Genomic DNA, 13,918 nt, shown 5'->3' with positions numbered 1-13,918 from the left:
GTCCAATCCAGGAGAAATTTACGGTGTCCCAAATAACGGTTCAAGAATGTTGCAGACACGGGGGATTTAAATTTTACTGCAGATGGACTTCTCTTGGAGAGGCAATGTACCTAAACATTACACATGCAATAAGGCCGGAATTACACGAGCGTGTGCGTTTTGTGCGTGCAAAAAACACAGCGTTTTGCGCGCGCAAAAGGTACATAACAGCTCCGTGTGGCAGCAGCGTATGATGCGTGGCTGCGCGATTTTCACGCAGCCGCCATCATTATGACACTCTGTTTGTATGTTTGTAAACACAAAAGCATGTGGTGCTTTTCTGATTTCATTCATAGTTTTTACTGCTCTTGCGCGAATCACGCACGACACACGCTGCGTAAAAATCACTGACTGTCTGAACAGCCCCATTGAGTAACATAGGTCTGTGCGAGGCGTGTGAAAATCACGCGTGTTGCACGGACGTATATCACGTTCGTCTAAATAAGCCCTTACAGTTTGTAATACACAGCAACTATTCACAGTGGTTGGCAGTGATGATGACTTCCCCCTTTGCTGTGCTCTTGTAAACTTAGTAGGCCTGTTCACGCCCTGCCTGGCAATGCGTCCTTAGAAAGCCTCCGCCACGCGAGGCAATCCAGCTATTAGCAGCCATTAGTGCTGACCCATTAGTTCTGACCCGCTTGGCAAATCAGCTCACTATAACCTTCAGTGGCTCTTGCTTTCACCTCGATTGTCAAATCTGGCACATGAAAACATTTTTACTTTTGTTTATCTGGATGGCCATCTTTTGCAGTCACTTCACCCGTATCTCAGGAACATCAGGTCCTGTAGATTGCAAGAGAGAAAAACTGTCTGTCTCTGTCACCAGTCAAAACGACCAACCCACGGCACCAAAACTCAACCCCTTTTAAACTATCTGGTGAGACTTCATCCCCTCCTTTCAAGACGCAAAACTATGTGGTCACACTTGCTTATCTGCGAGGTTTCAGCACTAAAGCAATAAGGACCTCCACCAAAATGGCACCTGATATAACATTGCCCGGGGACTAAAGTACCTTCCTGCAGCATGCCTCGGGCAAAGTAGATAACACTGTGCCCAGACAGGCCTCCTACAACTCTGACATCATAGCCGTACCCCTTCTCTATCCCCATGATCACCCATTCCATGGCTTCCCCGACCTGCTATCAATAAAAGACTAACCCGTGATTCAATTCTTTGCCCCTGGGGAAGTCACCTCCACCTGTATGTAGAAAATCACACTAGAATTAAAGGCAAGCAATATAACCATGGTGGTTACCCCTTTTACATACCACATACCTAAACATTGCTACATATCTAGTACACCCATTTATGGCAACGATATTCCCTAATGGCAGCGGCCTCATTCTGCAAGATAATGCATTCTGCTACACTGCAAGCATTATTCAGGAATACTTTGAGGAACATGCCAAAAAGTTCAAGGTGTTGACTTGGCCTCCAAATTCGCCAGATCTCAATCAGATTGAGCATCTGTGAGACGTGCTGTAAAAACTAGTCTGATCTATGGAGGCCCTACTTCGCATAAAATCCTTTACGTCCTGTAAGTTGCGAACGTCTTGGTGCCAGATACTGCAGTACACCATTGGATGTCTTGTGGAGTCCAAGCCTTGATGAGTCCAAGCTGTTTTGGCGGCACAAGGTGGACCCACACAATATTAGGTGGTTTTAATGTTATGACTGATAAGTGTGTAAAGCATCTAAACAGCCCCATTTAGAAATGCTGAGCCTCAAAGACTTCCTGGCAAATATGGATGCTGAAAAGGTGGCCACCATGTGTAGATAAGTAACACATTCTTTTGCTTTAGGTTCCAGTTCCAGTGTGATGTCGAGTGCATAAGTTAAAGCCGGGAGGAGATATAAGGTGTGCACAGGGTACCAAATGTGAATGTGACGCTACTTTTATTTGTGCAAAAGAAATCCAAAGTTAATGACATTCTCTATTGGTGATTTTTTTTTGTTTCCACAAAGCAACAAGAATACAGGTAAAAAAAAAAATGTGATAAAGACCCATTTACATCAAGGGTTGAAACAGCTTTTTTTTAACTGAATGTCTGTTTTGGACTAATAAAAGATTACCATTATGCATATTACACTTTCTTATTGATCCAGTTCGGAAGGACGAAATTGGGACTTGGTTTGTACCTTAAGGCTTGAGATATGGGTGGATGTGTACTTAGCCACGTGATTTGAATTTGATCATGGCGTTTTTGTTTGAGGAGCCACGTTCACCTCCCTCCATCAAAAAAATTCTGTTTAGAATAACATGAGCTGCCTATTAAGGGATTGCTGTGCTTCTCCATTCCGGCACACACAAACAAGCTCTTTGTACCATCACCGATGGACAAGTAATCGGTCGAATTCAAAATCCTTTCAACATTTCTATCAATGGGGCCCTCTGATTACGTCTAGAAATAGAGAAGTACTACTGGATGCATGTGCATATATTTTATATATTGTATTCAAACTATTCTTGCAGCGCTGCTTAATATTGTGTAATATCTACATATTTACGTCAACATCATTGGTTTTTTGGATTTAGTACGATATATTGTGATATACCCATCCTTTCAGCTGATATTTTGTGTTTTTTTTTTAACAAATTCAATTGTCATTTATAGATCCTTGTTCCTTGGATTTTGAGTGTTATATCTCATTGAAGGAAACGTATCTATTACACCTTTTAATTAACACAAATTTTTGTATTTCTTTTTATACTAATTTACTTTACCTAGAGTGTGCTGGTTTTGTCCAATTATCTTTTTTGTTTTGGTTTTGCCACTTATCATATTTTGGATGGCACCGTGCATAATAGTTTTGTATTTTTCTAGGTTATTTAATTGGATAATATTTATATTTATCTTATATATTTATTTATATTTGTTTTGCAACTTGTGTCTCAATAGGTTGCAGAATGCAAACCATTAATTTATAAAGCCAATCTACAAAGCACACAAAAGTCAAACATACACTAAAGAACACATTATTTAATATATAGCTCCAGGTGAACTAGTCACAGTAGCTAGATGAAAGGCTAGAAGAAACTGGAGAATCTAGTTTAGTGATAGCATCATTACGGCTTGGTTCACACAGAACTTTTTGCAGTAGGAAAATCTGCCTCAAAATTCCGTTTGGAATTTTGAGGCAGATTTTCCTCTGCCTGCACGCCGATTTTCGCTACGTTTTTCACCCGCGGCCATTAAGCGCCACGGGCATAAAATGCTGCAAAATACGCTTTCTCTGCCTCCCATTGATGTCAATGGGAGGTCAGAGGCGTAAACGGCCAAAGATAGGGCATGGCCCTTCTTTTTCCTGAGAGACATTTTTTCCGCTCGAGGGGAAAAAACGCCTCTGTGTCCCATTGAAATTAATGGGAGGTATTTTCGTTCCTTTTTTGGCGCATTTTACGACGCGGCTTCCGCGTAAAAAAACCTGTCAAAAAACTCGGTGTGAACTGGCTCTAAGGAGGAAGTTACTGCGTGTCGGGTCCTTAGAATCCTCCTTTCATATAAGTCAGTGGAGTATGCAGAATATGTGCAGCATAGTGCAATAGAACTAGGAAAAAGTAAGATAAGAGGTTGTTAATCAACAACTACTGAATTGTTACTGTAGACATAATAGCTGACCATAGGCATATATGTTAGGGTATGTTCACACACAAACTCAAAAACGTCTGAAAATACGGAGCTGTTTTCAAGGAAAAACAGCTCCTGATTTTCAGACGTTTTTTAAGCCACTCGCGATTTTCGCAGCGTTTTTTACGGCCGTTTTTGGAGCTGTTTTCTATAGAGTCTATGAAAAACAGCTCCAAAAACGTCCCATGAAGTGACCTGCACTTCTTTTTTGTGGCCGTTTTTTTACGTAAAAAAAACGGCCCGTCGGAACAGAACTCTGTTTTCCCATTGAAATCAATGGGCAGATGTATGGAGGTGTTATGCTTCCGATTTTTGGGTCGTTTTTCGGGCGTTTACTGAACTGGCCTTGTGAACATACCCTTACCGGTATGTTCAGCAGACAGCTATCCTGCTACATTAGTTGAGCGTGGATGTATTTTTCAATAGGTACAAGCTGAGTGAAAAATAGATCAGCTCAAAGTCGATCGGTCTGCTTCTCGGTGGAGGAAGGCGGGGGAGCACTCTATTCGCTGCAGAGCAGCCAATAAAAATAGTTTTCTGCCCTACTTGTCAGGGAAGTACTACCATAGCCTCTGCAAAGGGGGGAGGAGACTGATTCTGCTCAAAGACAGATAAGCAGCAGCACCAAGGGGGACACAGGGATTTAAAAAGTAATTTTTTATACTAGAGACAATGAAAATTACTTTGAACAGCATTTCTGGAACTTTGGTATAATAATTATTCATAGATAACCTTTTAAAGTCTAACTTTTCTGATCCTTCTTTTCACTGACAGCAGAGATTGATGGACTATCAGGTTATCTTTAAATATATGAGATTGTAAATGTATTCCTCTTACAATCCCATATCTATTGACAACCTAAGACACAACCAAAACTTTTTTTTTTTGTTTTTTGTTTTATTTTGTCCAGATCGCAGAAAATGTGCTTTAGGTTACATTCAGACGACAGTGAAAAAAAATTGCTATTAAAATCTGATCAACTGTCAGTTTTTTACGGCCAATTTGCATCAGTGTGTCTCTAAATTTTCATCCATTTCCAGTCCATCTGTCCGTTTTAAATGGCCGTTTGCCATCTGTTTTTCATGGCCATTAAAAAAAAAGGATGGATTTCATTTGTCAGGTTTTTTTTCATCCCAACCGCCAGAAATCACCACAGTGCCCATGTAGATAGTGCTGCAATGTTCCTGTAGATAGTGCCACAGTGCCCACTGTAGATAATGCCCACATAGGGCCAGTGCCCACATAGTGCCACAGTGCAACTGTAGATAGTGCCACAGTGTACACATGGTACCACAGTGCCCAATATAGATAGTGCCACAGTGCCCACATAATACCACAGTGCCCACATATAAATTGCCAGTTCCCACATAGTGCCACAGTGCCCATTGTAGATAGTGCCACATTGCCAACATAGTACCACAGTGCCCACATATAAAGTGACATAGTGCCCACATATAAAGTGCCCACATAGTGCCGCAGTGCCCATTGTAGATAGTGCCACAGAGCCCACATAGTGCCACAGTGCCCATGTAGATAGTGCCATACCACCCATATAGCACCCCCTGTAGATAGCTCCCCCCTGTAGACAGCATGCCACCCTGTAGATAGCATGCCCTTTGTAGATACCACCCCCTCCCCTGTAGATGGTACTACTGTAGCTCACTGTAGGAGCAGAATTCCTATGGCCGGGAATCCCTCATAGATGGAGCCCCTGACGTCTCTGTCCATATATAGACATTGACGTCAGGAGAGCGGGATCCCCTACCAGAGAGGGCCAGGGATTCCGCTCATAGACGGAGCCCCTGATGTCTCTGTCCATATATGGACAGTGACATCAGGAGAGCGGAATTCCCTGCCAGAGCGGACCAAGGATTCCGCTGTAGGACTCACAAACTTACGTCATTGTCTATATATAGATAGTGGGGCTTCTCTAGGAGCAGAATCCCGTGCCAGAGCATGGTCTGGCCGCCGGGGATTCCGCTCCTACGGGGAGCTACAGTGGCACGCTATCTATGAGGTATGGGCGGGGGGCTTTCTATCTTCAGGCAGGGGGGTGCTATCTAGATAGCAGGGTGCTATCTACAAGACTAAAGTCCCCGGGCAGAGATCTTGCGATGCTCTGGCCGGGGATTCAATTGTTGAAAGCCCGATATCACTGTCCTTCTATGGACAACAATGTCAACAGTTTCCCAGGAATCAGCGCTCAAAGTAGCGCTGTGTGCGGGGAGTCCTTGGCCAGGTTCAGTCTTTACCGGCCGCTACAAGGATTGTTTCCTAAAAAACGGCCAGTAAAAACTGATCCAATGACTTCTATGGGCGCCATCTGTCCTACTTTTTGATAGCCAATAATAATGGGCCGTTAAAAAACGGCCATACGAATAAATCAATAGAACTTTAGTGTTCTGAAAAGGGCCGTGTGACGGCCGTTAGAAAAACGGCCGTCACACGGCCGTTTTTCACTGTCGTGTGCATGTAGCCTTAGGCTACATTCACACGACAGTGAAAAAAATGGCCATTAAAAACTGATCAACTGTCAGTATTTAATGGGTATTTTGCACCAGTATGTCTCAAAATTTTCATACATTTCCAGTCCGTCTGTCCATTTTTAATGGCCGTTTGTCATCTGTTAGCCTTCTGTTTTTCATGGCCGTTAAAAAAAAGGATGGATTTCATTTTGTGTATTTTTGTCCCAACCCGCTGAAAACACAACAGTGCCCATGTAGATAGTTCCGCAATGTCCCTGTAGATAGTGCCACAGTGCACACTGTAGATCAGGTGTCTCAAACTCGGCAGCGTAGGTGGGCCGCATATAGAAAAAATGGGAAGATGACGGGCCGCATTACTTTCAAATTTGATACAACACAAAATTATTGTTAATAAATTACTTATTTGAACTACTATAACACTATATTACTATAATAATACTCAGTTGGCAGCGTTTGGCAGACACACATGTCAAGATTGGGCAGCCCCTTTTTAGATAGTGCCACTGTGCCCTCTGTAGATGCTGCCGCAGTGCCCTCTGTGGATGCTGCCGCAGTGCCCTCTGTGGATGCTGCCGCAGTGCCCTCCGTAGATGCTGCCACAGTGCCCTCCGTAGATGCTGCCACAGTGCCCTCCGCAGATGCTGCCACAGTGCCCTCCGCAGATGCTGCCACAGTGCCCTCTTCAGATGCTGCCACAGTGATGTCAGGGGCTTGCCCAGAGCCTGTACTAGCGCTCTGCCCGGGACTCCACTCTGGAGAAGACCCTGACACACTGTCCATATATGGACAGCGATGTCAGGGAATTCCACAGAGTCCCTGAGCAGAGCCTGTACTAACGCTCTGCTCGGGACTCCGATCTGGGGAAGACCCTGAGACGCTGTCCATATAGGGACAGCGATGTCAGGGAATTCCACAGAGTCCTGGAGCAGAGCCTGTACTAGCGCTCTGCTCGGGACTCCGCTCTGGGGAAGACCCTGACACACTGTCCATATATGGACAGCGATGTCAGGGAATTCCACAGAGTCCCGGAGCAGAGCCTGTACTAGCGCTCTGCTCGGGACTCCGCTCTGGGGAAGACCCTGACACACTGTCCATATATGGACAGCGATGTCAGGGAATTCCATAGAGTCCCAGAGCAGAGCCTGTACTAGCGCTCTGCTCGGGACTCCGCTCTGGGGAAGACCCTGACACACTGTCCATATATTGATAGCGATGTCAGGGAATTCCACAGAGTCCCAGAGCAGAGCCGATACTAGTGCTCTACACGGGACTCCAGCTCTGGGGAAGCCCCAGACATCACTGGTCATATGTGGACTGCGATGTCAGGGAATTCCAGAGTCTAGCGGCTCTGTGTCCCGCGGGCCGCAGATGACAGCCCCAGGGGCCGCATGCGGCCCGCGGGCCGCGTGCTTGAGACCCCTGCTGTAGATAATGCCCACATAGGGCCAGTGTCCACATAGTACCACAGTGCCCACTGCAGATAGTGCCACAGTGCCCACTGTAGATAATGCCACAGTTAAGTGCCATAGTTCCCACATATAAATTGCCAGTGCCAACATAGTGCCACAGTGCCTACTATAGGTAGTGCCACATAGTACCACATTGCCCACATATAAAGTGACATAGTGCCCACATATAAAGTGCCAGTGCCCACATAGTGCCACAGTGCCCACTATAGTTCCACAGTGCCCATGTAGATAGTGTCAATGTCCTTTGTAGATAGTGCCACAATTCCCATATAGTGCCACAGTGCCCATGTAAATAATGCCAACCCCCTTGTAGATAGCACCACCCTTATGTAGATAGCACCCCCTCCCTTGTAGATGGCACCCCCTGTAGATATCGCCACTGTTACTCCCTGTAGTAGCGAAATCCCTCTGGCCGGGGATTCCGCTCATGGGCAGTGCACCTGACGTCTCTGTCCATATATGGATTGTAACATCAGAGGTTTTCTCTAAGAGCGGAATCCCCTGCAGTCGGCAGCCCTCTGGCCTGGGATTCCTCTCCCTGAGTAACCCCTTGACGTCACTGTCCATATATGATAGTGACGCCAGGGGCTTCTCCAGGAACAGTACCCGGCCAGTGCAGGGCCTGGCTGACTGGGATTCCGCTTCTACAGGGAGCTACAGTGGTGCTCTTTGCAAGGTGGGGGTTGCTATCTACAGGCATGGGGTGCTATCTATTGGGGGGGGTTGGTGCTATCTACAGGGGGGTGCTATCTACATGGGGTGATTTGAGGGAGCCCCTGACGCTAATATCCATATATGGACAATGACATCAAGGTCTTTCCCAAGATAGGAGTCCCTGGCCAGAGATCTTGTGTTTCTCTGGTCGGGGACTCCATAGTTGAAACCCCGACTTAACTGTCCATATATGGACAGTACTGTCAGGGGCTTCCCCAGGCTCAGCACTCAAAGTAGCGCTGTGTGTGGGAATCCTCGGCCAAGATCAGTTTTTACCGGCCGTTGCAAGGAGTGATTCCTGAAAAAAGGCCGGTAAAATCTGATCTATTGACTTCTATGGGAGTCGTCTGGCCATGAAAACGGACAAAAATAGGGCATTCAATATTTTTTGATGTCTGGTATTTACTGGCAGTTAAAAAAACGGCAGTGTGGATACACCCATAGAACTTCATTGTTCTGAAAACGGCCGTGTGACGGCTCTTACAAAAACGGCCATAGCACGTCGTTTATCACTGTCGTGTGAATGTAGCCTTAATAACAATATAATATGAAATTGTTGTTAATACATTTCCATAATATTTTATATAAAAAATAAATAAATTACCTCCAAAACAGAAGTTTGATTTTAAGGTGCAACATACTGTTAAATATGAAATGTCAACGTTATTAAAGAGTAAACAAACTCAGAAATGTATGTTTTTAATTTAAGAGAATCAGTCAGACAAAATGTTTAATTTCTCACTGGCTGCCTAATGCTTGTTTATAGGAAAGAACATTTTTAATGTAATATTACATATAACTATACAGAGCCCTTCCATTTTGATTTCAAGCAAATTGTGATGAGCAGTAGCCATAAATTGTATTATTCTAATGTCTAATATTGTACAAACTTTTAGAGATGTAAATAGATGACAGAAAAAGAGGTGATTGTTGAAAGTTGACATGTGTCATAGAAAGGTTATGTTTGTGTATATAGTGCAATGGGTGACTGCCCATACAGTACCTTTCTCCACAGTTTTGTATTTCATCTTTTCTTCTGGAGCTGTCAAGTTTTTCTGTTCCCCATGTCGATATCTAACTGGTTTACTTGTTGCAATTACCTAGTCGAATACAAAAAGTAAAATAGAGGATATAAAATAAATGATACATTGGTTTACAGTATGCATGCTAGCTATGTGCATACTCAAGTTTACTCTTTTTTAATTTATACCAAAGGCAAATAATCACTTTGTCTCTTGCCCTGGGTAAGCAGTACATCTGATGGGTGAACTGTGCAACCTAGTGAGCACAAGCAGTGCCCTACTAGATAGCATGGTGCCCTAAACGATAGGGCCACCTTAATATTGAAATGCATTGGAAAGATGCTTTGTACCAACACATAATGCTTCAGGTGACAGGGCTGTTTTTTTATACCCAGCTGGAGATAACATGTCCATAACCTAAGGGAAACGAGATGTCATACATCTGGAGAAGATGTAATGACCTGCAAACCGGGGGATAGAATGCTCTGCAGTCTGGGAAAGATGATAAATCTTTTAAACTGAGGGTGATGTGTTGTCAATCAAAGGAAAGATGATATGAACATGGAGATATGCAAATCTGGAAAGGTGAGTCATAGCTTGGGGATGGATGCCTTCATGATGGTGTGGGCGAGATGGCCAAGGGAATTCATTTTCCCCTTCTCACTTATTTGTTTTTTTTTAAGCCTCATTAAGTAAAATATGAATCTTCTTAATATGATACCTCTTACAGTAGAATTCCAGGTGCTGGTGACACATCGATATGACCTCATGATGATGTCCAGGGTCAGAAGTGCTGTGATTTCCGCTTTGGTAACACCATTTGGTTTAAAAGTACAAAAATCAAACTCTCTTTATTAAGATTTACATAAAGTAATCAAAAAAAAAAAAAAGGCCAGTCTTGTCCAAAATGGCTCCTACCTACAATTACACTTTGACATTGAATACAAAAATTGGGAACATTTATTATGACTGCCGTTTTATACTACAGTCTTAATAGACAGTTCACTAGAGTAACATGTGACACATTTATTAGGAGGTGGCGTAACAATTCGCGGATGCAAGTAGGGCAACCGCCACTGTGCCCCCTTATCAGACATAAAATTAAAAAAAATGATGTTTACCTCACCGCTTCGCTTCTTCCCACCAGTTCCCCTAAGGGTCTCACCGCAGGCCGCAGCTCATACAAGGTACAGATTGCTGCGTCACATACAACGTCCTGACGATTTCCAGCATCAGTAACAGCAGTGAGAGCCTGAGGGAGAGCCTGAGGGTGGGGAGAAGCGGAGCAGTGGGGTTAGTACATATTTATTTTTCAGATCTTATTTTTTGTATGATAGGGAACAAGGTTGGGTAGTATGATCTTGGGGCAAAGTATGTGGCCCGGCACAAATCAATGCTATCTGGGAACTGGCATAGATTTCCTTTTTATGTTACACCATTTTTCTGGTGTAAATGATAGTAAATCTGTGATGCCACGATGGCTGGCGGGAGCGCCGCAAAATGTCTAATTTTGCAACTTAAATTACCCCATTGAATTTCATTCTATAGAAAAAAGGGCTAAGACTCTTTTTCACATCTGCGTCCTGGTTTCCGTTTTTCAATGGCAGCCAGTACGCAGTGTCGGACATGTACGACGGATGGCATCGATGCAAGACGTACACCATTGACTTATACTGTCGTTTTGACAGGAAGATTAACACTGTATGTTAACACTGTCAAATCTGATGGAATCTGCAGTGGAGGCTCCGAAGGGATTCAGATATGAACAGAGCCTTTTTTTAACCCCTTCCCGCTCCTTGACGTACTATTACGTCATGGCAGCTGTATCGTTCGCGCTCCATGCCGTAATAGTACGTCACGGGAGTAACGGCCGTTTCGGCCGTCCTCCCGACACATACAGGAGCTGTGACGCTGCTGTCTTGTTCAGCAGCTGTCACAGCTCCTACAGCGGGGACCGATCGCTGTGTCCCCGCTGATTAACCCCTTAAAAGCCGCGTTCTATAGAGATCGCGGCTTTTTAGGGGTTAAGCTGCCATCGCCGGCCTGCTACGCGATAGCGGCCGGCGATGGTGACTATGGCAACCGGACACCAAACAATGGCGTCCGGCTATGCCATAGACGGAAGCCTAGTGGGTCCTGACAACGTCAGGACCCACTATGCTTGCTGTCAGTGAGTAGCTGACAGTTCTAATACACTGCACTACGCATGTAGTGCAGTGTATTAGAATAGCGATCAGGGCCTCCTGCCCTCAAGTCCCCTAGTGGGACAAAGTAATAAAGTTAAAAAAAAGTTAAAAAAAGATGTGTAAAAATAAGAAAATAAAAGTTTTAAAAGTAATAAAAGTAAAAGTCCCACTTTTTCCCTTATCAGTCCTTTATTATTAATAAAAATATATAAACAAACAAATAAACTATACATAATTGGTATCGCCGCGTCCGTAACGGCCTGAACTACAAAATTATTTTGTTATTTATCCCGCACGGTGAACGCCGTAAAAAAAAATATTAATAAACCGTACCACAATCACAATTGTTTGGTCACTTCACCTCGCAAAAAATGGAATAAAAAGAGATCAAAAAGTCGCATGTACCTAAAAATGGTACTGATGGAAAATACAGTTCGTTACGCAAAAAATAAGTCCTCGCACGGCTTTATTGATTGAAAAATAAAAACGTTCTGGCTCTTAGAATAAGGTAACACAAAAAGTGAATGATTGTTTACAAAACGTATTTTATTGTGCAAACGCCATAAGACATAAAAAAAACCTATAAACATCTGGTATCGCCGTAATCGTATCGCCCCGCAGAATAAAGTTAATATATCATTTATAGCGCACGGTGAACGCTGTAAAAAAAAAAGTATACAAAAACAATAGTAGAATTGCTGTTTATTAGTCACCACGCCACCTAAAAATGGAATAAAAACTGATCAAAAAGCCGCATGCACCCCAAGAAAACTACAATGGATTCCTCAAGGGGTCTAGTTTCCAAATTGGGGTCACTTTTGGGGGGTTTCCAATGTTTTGGCACCACAAGACCTCTTCAAACCGGACATGGTGCCTAATAAAAAAGAGGGCTCAAAATCCGCTAGGTGCACCTTTGCTTCGGAGGCCGGTGCTTCAGTCCATTACCGCACTAGGGCCACATGTGGGATATTTCTCTAAACTGCAGAATCTGGGCAATAAGTATTAATTTGTGTTTCTCTGATAAATCCTTTTGTGTTATAAAAAAAATGGTATAAAAAGAGTAAATTTCACCTCTACTTTGCTCTAAATTTCTGTGAAACACCTAAAGGGTTCATAAACTTTCTAAATGCTGTTGTGAATACTTTGAGGGGTCTAGTTTCTAAAATGGGGTGTTTGATAGGGGTTTCTAATATATGGGCCCCTCAAAGCAACTTCAGAAATGAACTGGAACCTAAAAAAATAAATAAATGAGGCAATACTTCGCTTCTTACATTATACTGATAATGAGCCGTGCCCACTCCGAGATGACCCCAGTTTTGACCGTTTGTATAAACGGAGACCCCTATTAGACCGTTCCAGTGCCCGGTTTTCCCAAGCATACACCCCCGAGAAGTGTTTTTCTATTGATGAGTCCCTGGTACATTTTAAAGGGAGGGTTCAATTCCGCCAGTACCTGCCAGGTAAGAGGGCAAGGTATGGCGTGACGATGTATAAGCTGTGCGAGAGTGCATCAGGGTATACCTACAGGTTTAGGATATATGAAGGAAAGGCCACCCCCAAACCAGACTGCATCCTGGACTACAATAGGTACATGGGAGGGATGGACTTGTCAAATCAAGTCCTGAAGCCCTACAGCGCCATGCGGTGTGGTATAAGAAGCTGGCCGGGCACATCATACAGATGGCTTTGTACAATGCGTATGTGCTACGTCGATGTGCAGGCCAGAGGGGAACTTTCCTGGAATTTCAAGATCTAATCTTTAGGGACCAGGAAGGGGGGGCACCCAGTACTTCTGGAAGCGAGGCCACACGCATCGTACCAGGGCAACACTTTCCAGGAGAAGGTCCCCAAACCGGTGGAAAGGGAAAGAGTCAAAAGAGGTGCAGAGTCTGCTATAAGAGGGGGATAAGGAAGAACACAATATACCAATGTGACACGTGTCCCGAAAAACCAGGGCTCTGTATAAAAGATTGTTTTAAAATGTATCATACATCCCTTGATTTTTAATTTACCCTGATGCACTCCGCACAGCTTACCCCCCTCATCTTTCCCTTCTGAGACCTGCCGTATGCCCAGGCAGCTGATAACAGCCACATGTAGGGTATTGTCGTACCCAGGAGAACCCACATTACAATTTAAGGGGTGTATATCTCCGGTGGCGCATGCTGGGCACACTATATTGGACACTGAAATGGCATATACATATATAAAATTGCAAATCTCACACTGCACCATCTGCTGCGCATTATCTTTTACACAGTACCTGTGGGGTCAAAATGCTCACTACACCTCTAGATGAATGTCTTAAGGGGTGTAGTTTTTAAAATGGGGTCACTTCTCGGGGGTTTCAACTGTACTGGTACCTCAGG

Source organism: Rhinoderma darwinii, chromosome 4, assembly GCF_050947455.1.
Source record: "Rhinoderma darwinii isolate aRhiDar2 chromosome 4, aRhiDar2.hap1, whole genome shotgun sequence".
Taxonomy (NCBI): domain Eukaryota; kingdom Metazoa; phylum Chordata; class Amphibia; order Anura; family Rhinodermatidae; genus Rhinoderma; species Rhinoderma darwinii.
This window is presented reverse-complemented; position numbering follows the sequence as displayed.